Consider the following 12,576-nt stretch of genomic DNA (forward strand, 5'->3'; position numbering starts at 1 on the left):
GTGAAACCCCCTCCCACTGGGCTTCGGCCCAGCAGGCCACCAGCCTAACTGGCCTCTGGGCCACTAGACCGGCCCACCCCACTCCTCATATCCTCCCCTGTCGGCCGAAACCCTAGGGAAGCCACCCCCACTCGCCCCGCACAACCCCCCGCACGATCCCCTCTCCTCCCTCTTTCCCCCACGATCCAGATCGAGGCGGCCACGCCCCCACCCCCGTCGACGCCACCGCACCGGATCGCCGTCACCGTTGACTCCTCTCCCCTCGCTCCTCCTCCCAATCCAATCTGGATCGGGGCCGACCGCGTAGCCCGTCGCCGCGCAGACCCCGCCGCCACCTTGCCGACACCGCACGGCGCCACCCCGCCATCGCCGGCGCTCGCCTCCTCAACCCTCCGCCCCGTGTGGATCCGGTCGGGGCAACCGACGCCCTCGACGCCTCGCTCCTCGCCGCTCGCCTACGCCGGACCTCCTCCTCTACGTCGCCGTCGTCCCCGTCCTCCTCCCCAAAGGCTCCACCGAGCCTCACCGACCCTCGCCTCTGCAACGCCAGTGAGGCCACGGCCTCCCTCTCCTCCCCCTCTCTGTTGCACGTCACCGTGCCCGCACCCCGTTCGCCCCTGCTCGACCCAGCGCGCGCCCACGCGCTCCTGTGCGCCCCCGTGCGCGCGACCCGCGCCAACCAGCCGCAGCCACGGCGCCCGTCGCCCCCTGCTGCCTACATCCGCCGCCGTCTCTGCCCCGCGGCACCTGGCCACGTCCGCCCGGGTCGCCGTCGTCGTCCGGGGCCTCATCCCACTCCCGCTACGTCCGCCGTCCGCTGCGGCGGCCCTCTCCGCCAACCGTGCCACCCTGCTCCGGTCGTCGGAGCCAGGCCGTGCGCCCGCTCCTTCGCCCGCTGCCCCGCGGCGTCTTGTCGGGCTGGCGCTCGTCGCCCGATCCACCCGGCGCCCGTAACCGTGCGCCCGCTAAGGCGCTTAGGCCAATGACATGTGGGGTCCCACACCTCACCCCAGAACGTTTTTATAAAAAAAAGAAAATGAAATGAAAATGAATTAATAAAATTAATAATTAATTAATTAATCCTGTTTAATTAATCTAATTAACTAGTTAGTTTAATTAAATAGTAATTAGATTAGCTAAATCCTAATTAACCTAAACAGAGTGTGACAGGTGGGTCCCGTACGTCAGTTGACCCAGTCAAAGCCCTGTTGACTGCTGACGTCATGCTGGCGTCATGATGATGTCAGCATTCACTATTCTGGATAATGTTGATTTAAAACAATTAAGTAAATTCTAAAAATGATTAAACCTTTTAAATTTAATATAAAATAAACCGTAACTAGGATGGAAAAACTTTGTACATGAAAGTTGCTCAGAACGACGAGACGAATCCGGACACGCGGCCCGTTCGCCCGCCACACATCCCTAGCATAGCAAACACGCAACTTTCCCCCTTCGGTTCATCTGTCCGAAAACGCGAAACACCGGGAATAGTTTCCCGGATGTTTCCCCTCTTTCCCGGTACCACCTCCTACCGTGTTAGGGCACACCTAGCACCGCACATTGACATGTCTTCAATCATCATGCTTATGTTTGCATTATATTTATTGTTTCTTCCCCCTCTTCTCCGGTAGACTACGAGACCGACGTCGCTGCTTGTGCCCCGACCGACTACGCTGTTGACGACCCCTCCTTCTTGCCAGAGCAATCAGGCAAGCCCCCCCCTTGATCACCAGATATCGCCTATTCTTCTCTATACTGCTTGCATTAGAAGAGTGTAGCATGTTACTGCTTTCGGTTAATCCTATTCTGCTGCATAGCCTATCATTGTTGCTACAGTTGTTACCCTTACCTGCTATCCTACTGCTTAGTATAGGATGCTAGTGTCCCATCAGTGGCCCTACACTCTTGTCCGTCTGCCATGCTATACTACTGGGCCATGATCACTTAGGGAGGTGATCACGGGTATATACTATATACTTTATATACATGACACATGTGGTGACTAAAGTCGGGTCAGCTCGTTGAGTACCCGCAAGTGATTCTGATGAGGGGGCTGAAAGGACAGGTGGCTCCATCCCGGTAGAGGTAGGCCTGGGTTCCTGACGGCCCCCGACTGTTACTTTGTGGCGGAGCGACAGGGCAGATTGAGACCACCTAGGAGAGGGGTGGGCCTGGCCCTGGTCGGCGTTCGCGGATACTTAACATGCTTAACGAGATCTTGGTATTTGATCCGAGGCTGGCCATTTGGTCTATACGCACTAACCAACTACGCGGGAACAGTTATGGGCACTCGACGTCGTGGTATCAGCCGAAGCCTTCATGACGTCAGCGACTGAGCGGCGCGCGCCGGATTGGACTGGAACGCGTGCTAGGCTAGGTCTGCTTCCGGCCGCGTTCGCAACATGCAGGTGTGCAATGGGCGATGGGTCCAGACCCCTGCGCCATAGGATTTAGACCGGCGTGCTGACCTCTCTGTTGTGCCTAGGTGGGGCTGTGACGTGTTGATCTTCCAAGGCCGGGCATGACCCAGGAAAGTGTGTCCGGCCAAATGGGATCGAGCATGTTGGGTTATGTGGTGCACCCCTGCAGGGAAGTTTATCTATTCGAATAGCCGTGTCCCTCGGTAAAAGGACGACCCGAAGTTGGACCTTGACCTTATGACAACTAGAACCGGATACTTAATAAAACACACCCTTCCAAGTGCCAGATACAACCCGGTGATCGCTCTCTAACAGGGCGACGAGGAGGGGATCGCCGGGTAGGATTATGCTATGCGATGCTACTTGGTGAACTTACCATCTATTCTCTTCTACATGCTGCAAGATGGAGGTGGCCTGAAGCGTAGTCTTCGACAGGATTAGCTATCCCCCTCTTATTCTGGCATTCTGCAGTTCAGTCCACCGATATGGCCCTTTACACATATACCCATGCATATGTAGTGTAGATCCTTGCTTGCGAGTACTTTGGATGAGTACTCACGGTTGCTTTTCTCCCTCTTTTCCCCCTTTTCCTTCTACCTGGTTGTCGCAACCAGATGCTGGAGCCCAGGAGCCAGACGCCACCGTCGACGACGACTCCTACTACACTGGAGGTGCCTACTACTACGTGCAGGCCGCTGACGACGACCAGGAGTAGTTAGGAGGATCCCAGGCAGGAGGCCTGCGCCTCTTTCGATCTGTATCCCAGTTTGTGCTAGCCATCTTATGGCAACTTGTTTAACTTATGTCTGTACTCAGATATTGTTGCTTCCGCTGACTCGTCTATGAGCCAGCACTTGTATTCGAGCCCTCGAGGCCCCTGGCTTGTATTATGATGCTTGTATGACTTTTTTTTAGAGTTGTGTTGTGATATCTTCCCGTGAGTCCCTGATCTTGATCGTACACGTTGCGTGTATGATTAGTGTACGATTGAATCGGGGGCGTCACAGATCATCTCTCTTAGAAACGATATTATGAATTTTAAGCAACTTGATCATGAACATGTTGCACAAGCTTGGGAGAGGATGAAATTAATGATATGTAATTGCCCTACCCATGGTTTGAATTTGTGGATGATTATACAAAAAATTTATGCCGGATTGAATTTTGCTTCTAGAAATCTTTTAGATTCGGCCGCGGGAGGCACTTTTATGGAAATCACTTTAGGAGAAGCTACTAAACTCCTAGATAATATTATGGTTAATTATTCTCAATGGCACACTGAAAGATCTACTAATAAAAAAGTGCATGCGATAGAAGAAATTAATGTTTTGAGTGGAAAGATGGATCAACTTATGAAATTATTTGCTACTAAGAGTGTTTCTTCTGATCCTAATGATATGCCTTTGTCTACTTTGATTGAGAATAATAATGAACCTATGGATGTGAATTTTGTTGGTAGGAATAATTTTGGTAACAACGCGTATAGAGGAAACTTTAATCCTAGGCCTTATCCTAGTAATTCCTCTAATAATTATGGTAATTCCTACAACAATTCTTATGAAAACTTTAATAAGATACCTTCTGAATTTGAGACTAGTGTTAAGGAATTTATGAATTCACAAAAGAATTTCAATGCTTTGCTTGAAGAAAATTTGCTTAAAGTTGATGAATTGGCTAGGAACGTTGATAGAATTTCTCTTGATGTTGATTCTTTAAAACTTAGATCTATTCCTCCTAAGCATGATATCAATGAGTCTCTCAAAGCCATGAGAATTTCCATTGATGAGTGCAAAGAAAGAACCGCTAGGATGCGTGCTAAGAAAGATTGCTTTGTGAAAGCGTGTTCTTCAAATTTCTATGAAAATAAAGATGAAGATCTAAAAGTTATTGATGTGTCCCCTATTAAATCTTTGTTTTGCAATATTAATCTTGATAATGATGGGACTGAATATGATCTACCTTTACCTAGAAGGCGTTCCAGAAATTCGGAGTTTTTAGATCTTGATGCTAAAATTGATAAAAGTGGGATTGAAGAGATCAAAACATTAGATATTAATGAACACACTATTTTGGATTTCAAGGAATTTAATTATGATAATTGCTCTTTGATATATTGTATTTCCTTGTTGCAATCTGTGCTAAATTCTCCTCATGCTTATAGTCAAAATAAAGCCTTTACCAAACATATCGTTGATGCTTTGATGCAATCTTATGAAGAAAAACTTGAGTTGGAAGTTTCTATCCCTAGAAAACTTTATGATGAGTGGGAACCTACTATTAAAATTAAAATTAAAGATCATGAATGCTATGCTTTGTGTGATTTGGGTGCTAGTGTTTCCACGATTCCAAAGACTTTGTGCGATTTGCTAGGTTTCCGTGATTTTGATGATTGATCTCTAAACTTGCACCTTGCGGATTCCACTATTAAGAAACCTATGGGAAGAATTAATGATGTTCTTATTGTTGCAAATAGGAACTATGTGCCCGTAGATTTTATTGTTCTTGATATAGAATGCAATCCTTCATGTCCTATTATTCTTGGTAGACCTTTCCTTAGAACGATTGGTGCAATTATTGATATGAAGGAAGGGAATATGAGATTCCAATTTCCATTAAATAAAGGCATGGGAAAATTACCTAGAAAGAAAATAAAATTATCATATGAATCTATCATAAGAGCCACTTATGGATTGCCTACCAAAGATGGCAATACCTAGATCTATCATTGCTTTTATGCCTAGCTAGGGGCGTTAAACGATAACGCTTGTTGGGAGGCAACCCAATTTTATTTTTAGTTTTTTGCTTTTTGCTTCTGTTTAGGAATAAATCTTTGATCTAGCCTCTGGTTAGATGTGTTTTTATGTTTTAATTAGTGTTTGTGCCAAGTTAAACCTATAGGATCTTCTTGGATGATAGTTATTTGATCTTGCTGAAAATTCCAGAAACTTTCTGTTCACGAAAATAATTGTTAAAAATCACCAGAACGTGATAAAATATTGATTCCAATTTCTGCTGATCAATAAACAAATTGTCTAGGTCGTCCTATTTTGGCTGAATTTGTGGAGTTCCAGAAGTTTGTGTTAGTTACAGATTACTACAGACTGTTCTGTTTTTGACAGATTCTGTTTTTCGTGTGTTGTTTGCTTATTCTGATGAATCTATGGCTAGTAAAATAGTTTATAAACCATAGAGAAGTTGGAATAAAGTAGGTTTAACACCAATATAAATAAATAATGAGTTCATTACAGTACCTTGAAGTGGTCTTTTGTTCTCTTCCGCTAACGGAGCTCACGAGATTTTCTGCTGAGTTTTGTGTTGTGAAGTTTTCAAGTTTTGGGTGAAAGATTTGATGGATTATGGAACAAGGAGTGGCAAGAGACTAAGCTTGGGGATGCCCATGGCACCCCAAGATAATCTAAGGACACCAAAAATCCAAATCTTGGGGATGCCCCGGAAGGCATCCCCTCTTTCGTCTACTTCCATCGGTAACTTTACTTGGAGCTATATTTTTATTCACCACATGATATGTGTTTTGCTTGGAGCGTCTTGTATGATTTGAGTCTTTGCTTTTTAGTTTACCACAATCATCTTTGCTGTACACACCTTTTGAGAGAGACACACATGATTCGGAAATTATTAGAATACTCTATGTGCTTCACTTATATCTTTTGAGTTATATAGTTTTTGCTCTAGTACTTCACTTATATCTTTTAGAGCACGGTGGTGGTTTTGTTCTATAGAAACTATTATTCTCTCATGCTTCACTTAGATTATTTTGAGATTCTTAAACAGCATGGTAATTTGCTTAAATAATCCTAATATGCTAGGTATTCAAGATTAGTAAAAACTTTCTTATGAGTGCATTGAATACTAAGAGAAGTTTGATGCTTGATGCTAGTTGAGACATGGAGGTAGTAATATCAAAGTTGTGCTAGTTGAGTAGTTGTGAATTTGAGAAATACTTGTGTTGAAGTTTGCAAGTCTCGTAGCATGCACGTATGGTAAACGTTATTTAACAAATTTGAAACATGAGGTGTTCTTTGATTGTCCTCCTTATGAGTGGCAGTCGGGGACGCGCAATGGTCCTTTCCTACCAATCTATCCCCCTAGGAGCATGCGCGTAGTGCTTGGTTTTGATGACTTGTAGATTTTTGCAATAAGTATGTGAGTTCTTTATGACTAATGTTGAGTCCATGGATTATATGCACTCTCACATTTCCATCATTGCTAGCCTCTTCGGTACCGTGCATTGCCCTTTCTCACATTGAGAGTTGGTGCAAACTTCGCCGGTGCATCCAAACCCCGTGATATGATACGCTGTTTCACACATAAACCTCCTTATATCTTCCTCAAAACAGCCACCATACCTACCTATTATGGCATTTCCATAGCCATTCCGAGATATATTGCCATGCAAATTTCCACCGTTCCATTTATCATGACACGTTCATCATTGTCATGTTGCTTTGCATGATCATGTAGTTGACATAGTATTTGTGGCAAAGCCACCATTCATAATTCTTTCATACATGTCACTCCTGATTCATTGCATATCCCGGTACACCGCCGGAGGCATTCATATAGAGTCATACTGAAAGGGCATGTAGCCCCTAAGTGTGGTTTTGGTAATTGAATGACAATCTCTATGGACTAATGTTTTCAGTGAGATATATTTGAAGGTTTTGTCCATAGATGGTGCCTCAAGGATATTGGATGGAATCAAGGATGAAGTCCATATATATGAAGATAATGCCTCAAGGATATTGGATGGAATCAAGGATGAAGTCCATATAGATGAAGTTATATTTGCTCTAAGCTTTGGTATTAAATGACAATTCCTATGGAGCATCAAGTGCATTGGATCTTATATGAAGATATGTTCCATAGTGATGCTTGAAGTTCTTTGGGTTGTTATGTGAATATTGCCATCAAAGCATCCGAAGAAGTCCTCATGGTATCCCTCTCTGGATACCCCATGCACACGGGCTTATACCGTGTGCACGGGGTCGAGTGTCAACTCTCTGGATACCCCGTGCTCACGGGGCCTAGGTATTGGCTCTCGAGATTCCATATCCAGCGAGGTTTCAAGTTGGTCTTCTGAGGATCAAGGCTTGAGAGAATAATCAAAGAGAAGAATTCGAGTTATGGTTTCAAGACAAGATCATGGTGAGCTCATGTGTTGGGTTTCGGTTGATCAAGCCTTGAAGCAAGCAACTAGAGTGAAGAATTCATTATGCCTCTCAAGACAAGATCATGTTGATCAAGTCTTTAATCAAGCAACTAGAGTGACGAATTCATTATGCCTCTCAAGATTTTGGGATGGAGTTTTTAGAAGGGCAAGTGGTGACCAAGATGATATTCATAGTGGAACTTGATATGGTCATGAAAGAGTCTTTGGTGATATTGTCTTGAAGCAATGAAGTGAAATGAAGAGTTCATTGTGGCTTTCAAGAAACCAAGATGGAGCTTGAAGTGAAGATGTTGGTTGACCAAGATGAAGCTCGAAGAGTATATCTAAGTGGTCAATTCGCAAAGCACAAACAATGTACCACGTGAGATCAAGTGATCTAGTGGTATGATAAGTAATTGTGAATTGTGCTTTGTTACCTAACCCATGCTATATGTTTGTTATGTCTATGTGGGTTAGGTGTTTCTCATAGGCTTGCATCAAAAGGAAAGATCTCGTGTAGCCTATGTGTGGATGACATCAAGTGGTGATGGTCATCGGATTCGAGGAGTCCAAGTGCAAGATGAGAAGCCGGAGGTTATATGATTTGAAGCTTGCGTTCCACATCATGATAATGTGCATGTGAATATGGGCTTGAGATAAGGCTTCCCTCATTGCATCATGAGGAAGCAATTCGAGTATCTTCACCAAGTGGTCGTGGACAAGAAAGGGATTCCAACTTGAGGCAAGCATTAAAGTCATCATCAAGCTCAATTTGAATGTGCAAGGCAAAGGTATACCTTAGCTAGGTTTTCCTAGTTTTGCCGGTCTCATAGTGCTTGGTAGGAGACCGGATTATAGGTTTGATAGCCGTACTATCAAGAGGGACTCTCGGGCAAGTAGCTTGATCACGTCGCATGTAGAGAGCTCAAACCTTTGCATTACTTGCATCATTCTTTCTTGTTGATCTTGGGTGGTTCTCTATGTGAGGACCTTGGGCTTTTCCATAGCTTCAAAACGAGCCCAAGATCATCGAATTCGGAGTCCGTATGCCCAAGTTATCGATGTTTTAGTGGGCTGCTGCTGGCTGTCCTGAGGACCCCGTGTGCACGGGGTCTTTGACCCCCGTGCGCACGGGGTGTCCAGAATTCTGGGTACTCCGTGCACACGGGCTCGTACCGTGCACACGGGACACCGTGCACACGGGGTCTCAACCCCCGTGCGCACGGGGTGCCCAGGAAATGCCCGTTGGAGCCCCAACGGCTAGTTTCGGAGTTTGGCTATTTAAGGGCCCTTTCCTCCCACCGGTTGGGGGTTGGTTAACACACATTCTAAACACCATTTTGAGCCTCTCTCCACCTCTCCCAAACCCCTATCTCCCCTCTATGTGAAGGGGGATTTGTGGATGGATTAGTGAGCCATTTGTTGATCATATCCAAAGCATCCCCTCTCTTCAATCTCCTACTTTCAAGAGTGCATCTTATGAGATTGAGAGAGTGAGTTGAGCATTTGTTGTTTGACCTTGCATTGCATTTGTTGCATTGGTTTGAGCTCCCTGCATCGATTTGTTCGAGTGTGATCCCGTGAGTTTATTACTCTTGGAGGCCTCCGCCTCCTAGACGGTTTGGTGATACATTGAGAAGATTGTGAAAGAGGCCTATGTGGCCAAGGTTCCCCCGGAAGCTTCCTCTTGTGGTGTGCTCCGGGGAAGGGTGTTGAAGTGGCCTAGGTGGTCAAGTTCCTCCGGAAGCTTCCTTGTTTGTGGTGTGCTCAGGAGAAGTTTGTAAAGGTGTGGTGGTCGCCTTCAAGACCAACCCCGAGTGAATCGAGGCTCATCCGTTGGGGGTGACTCGAAAAGGAGAATACGGTGAGTCACTTGGTGACGCCCCGGAGCTTTGGCTTCGGCATCGCTCTAATGGAGATTAGCACTCTCACAAGTGTGAACTTCGGGATAAATCCGCGTCTCCGACTCACTTGTGGTTATCTCTTACCCACACCCTTTACTTACCGCAATTCATACTTGCTCATATTGATATATCTTGTGCTAGTTGAATTGCTTAGTTGTTCCTACATTTCCATATCTTGTGATATAGTTTGTGCTTGCTAGTTTCCTTAAGTGTCTATCTTGTTTAGCATAGGTTGTTGGTGCACTTAGTTGAGCCTAGCATATTTAGGATTTGTGCTTGAAAAGTATCCATTTAGTTTAATTCCGCATTATGATAAAGCCAAATCTGTAATAGTTTTAAAACGCCTATTCACCCCCCCCCCTCTAGTCGTCATCTAGTTCCTTTCACATACTTTGTTCTAGTATCGAGTTGTAATCATTGAGTTGTAAATAAATAGAAGTGTGATGATCATCATTTTCTAGAGCATTGTCCCAAGTGAGGAATAAAAAAAGAGAAAGGTCATAAAAAAAAGAAGAAGGCCCAAAAAAAGTGAGAAAAAGAGAGAAGGGACAATGTTACTATCCTTTTTGCCACACTTGTGCTTCAAATTAGCACCATAATCTTCATGATAGAGAGTCTCTTGTTTTGTCACTTTCATATACTAGTGGGAATTTTTCATTATAGAACTTGGCTTGTATATTCGAACAATGGGCTTCCTCAAGTGCCCTAGGTCTTCGTGAGCAAGCAAGTTGGATGCACACCCACTTAGTTTCTTTTGTTGAGCTTTCATATATTTATAGCTCTATTGCATCTGTTATATGGCAATCCCTACTCCTTGCATTAACATCATCGATGGGCATCTCCATAGCTCATTGATTAGCCTCGTTGATGTGAGACTTTCTCCCTTTTTGTCTTCTCCACATAACCCCCATCATTATATTCTATTCCATCCATAGTGCTATATCCATGGCTCACGCTCATGTATTGCGTGAAAGTTGAAAAGGTTTGAGATTACTAAAGTATGAAACAATTGCTTGGCTTGTCATCGGGGTTGTGCATGATGAGAGCATTCTTGTGTGACGAAAATGGAGCATGACTAAACTATATGTTTTGGTAGGGATGAACTTTCTTTGGCCATGTTATTTTGAGAGGACATAATTGCTTAGTTAGTATGCTTGAAGTATTATTATTTTTATGTCAATATTGAACTTTTATCTTGAATCTTTCGGATCTGAATATTCATACCATAATTAAGAAAAATTACATTGAAATTATGCCAAGTAGCATTCCACATCAAAAATTCTGTTTTTATCATTTACCTACTCGAGGACGAGCAGGAATTAAGCTTGGGGATGCTTGATACGTCTCCAACGTATCTATAATTCTTGATTGTTCCATGCTATATTATATTCTGTTTTAGACATTATTGGGCTTTATTATACACTTTTGTATTATTTTTGGGACTAACCTATTAACCGGAGGCCCAACCCAGAATTGCTGTTTTTTGCCTATTTCAGAGTTTCGTAGAAAAAGAACATCAAACGGAGTCCAAACGGAATGGAACCTTCGGAAACGTGATTTTCGGAACGAACGTGATCCAGAGGACTTGGACCCTACGTCAAGACATCAACCAGGAGGGCACGAGGTAGGGGGCGCGCCTACCCCCCTAGGCGCGCCCTCCACCCTCTTGGGCCCCCTGTTGCTCCACCGACGTACTCCTTCCTCCTATATACACCTACGTACCCCCAAACTACCAGATACGGAGACAAAAACCTAATTCCACCACCGCAACCTTCTGTACCCGTGAGATCTCATCTTGGGGCCTGTTCTGGAGCTCCGCCGGAGGGGGCATCGATCACGGAGGGCTTCTACATCAACACTATAGCCTCTTCGATGATGTGTGAGTAGTTTACCTCAGACCTTCGGGTCCATAGTTATTAGCTAGATGGCTTCTTCTCTCTTTTTGGATCTCAATACAATGTTCTCCCCCTCTCTCGTGGAGATCTATTCGATGTAATCTTCTTTTGCGGTGTGTTTGTTGTGACCAATGAATTGTGGGTTTATGATCAAGTTTATCTATCAACAATATATGAATCTTCTGAATTCTTTTATGTATGATTGGTTATCTTTGCAAGTCTCTTCGAATTATCAGTTTGGTTTGGCCTACTAGATTGATCTTTCTTGCAATGGGAGAAGTGCTTAGCTTTGGGTTCAATCTTGCGGTGTCCTTTCCCAGTGACAGTAGGGGCAGCAAGGCACGTATTTTATTGTTGCCATCGAGGATAACAAGATGGGGTTTATATCATAATGCATGAGTTTATCCCTCTACATCATGTCATCTTGCTTAAAGCATTACTCTGTTCTTATGAACTTAATACTCTAGACGCATGCTGGATAGCGGTCGATGTGTGGAGTAATAGTAGTAGATGCAGGCAGGAGTCGGTCTACTTGTCTCGGACATGATGCCTATATACATGATCATACCTAGATATTCTCATAACTATGCTCAATTCTGTCAATTGCCCAACAGTAATTTGTTCACCCATCGTAATACTTATGCTCTTGAGAGAAGCCACTAGTGAAACATATGGCCCCCGGGTCTATTTTCCATCATATTAATCTTCCAACACTTAGCTATTTTTATTGCCTTTTATTTTACTTTGCATCTTTATCATAAAAATACCAAAAATATTATCTTATCATATCTATCAGATCTCACTCTCTTAAGTGACCGTGTAGGGATTGACAACCCCTTATCACGTTGGTTGCGAGGATTTATTTGTTTGTGTAGGTGCGAGGGACTCGTGCGTGGCCTCCTACTGGATTGATACATTGGTTCTCAAAAACTGAGGGAAATACTTACGCTACTTTGCTGCATCACCCTTTCCTCTTCAAGGGAAAACCAACGCAGTGCTCAAGAGGTAGCACAGACCGCATGCCAGCTCCACAACCTACGAGTTCCCAGGGTTCTCCTCACGCTCGACATCGCACGGGCCTTCGACACCGTTTCTTGGCCATTCCTCCTCGACGTGTTGCGTCACCTTGGCTTCGGCAAACGCTGGATTGAGTGGATCTCCATCATTCTATTCACCGCCAGCAC

The sequence above is a fragment of the Triticum aestivum genome, chromosome 7D, assembly GCF_018294505.1.
Source record: "Triticum aestivum cultivar Chinese Spring chromosome 7D, IWGSC CS RefSeq v2.1, whole genome shotgun sequence".
NCBI classification, from domain to species: Eukaryota; Viridiplantae; Streptophyta; class Magnoliopsida; order Poales; family Poaceae; genus Triticum; species Triticum aestivum.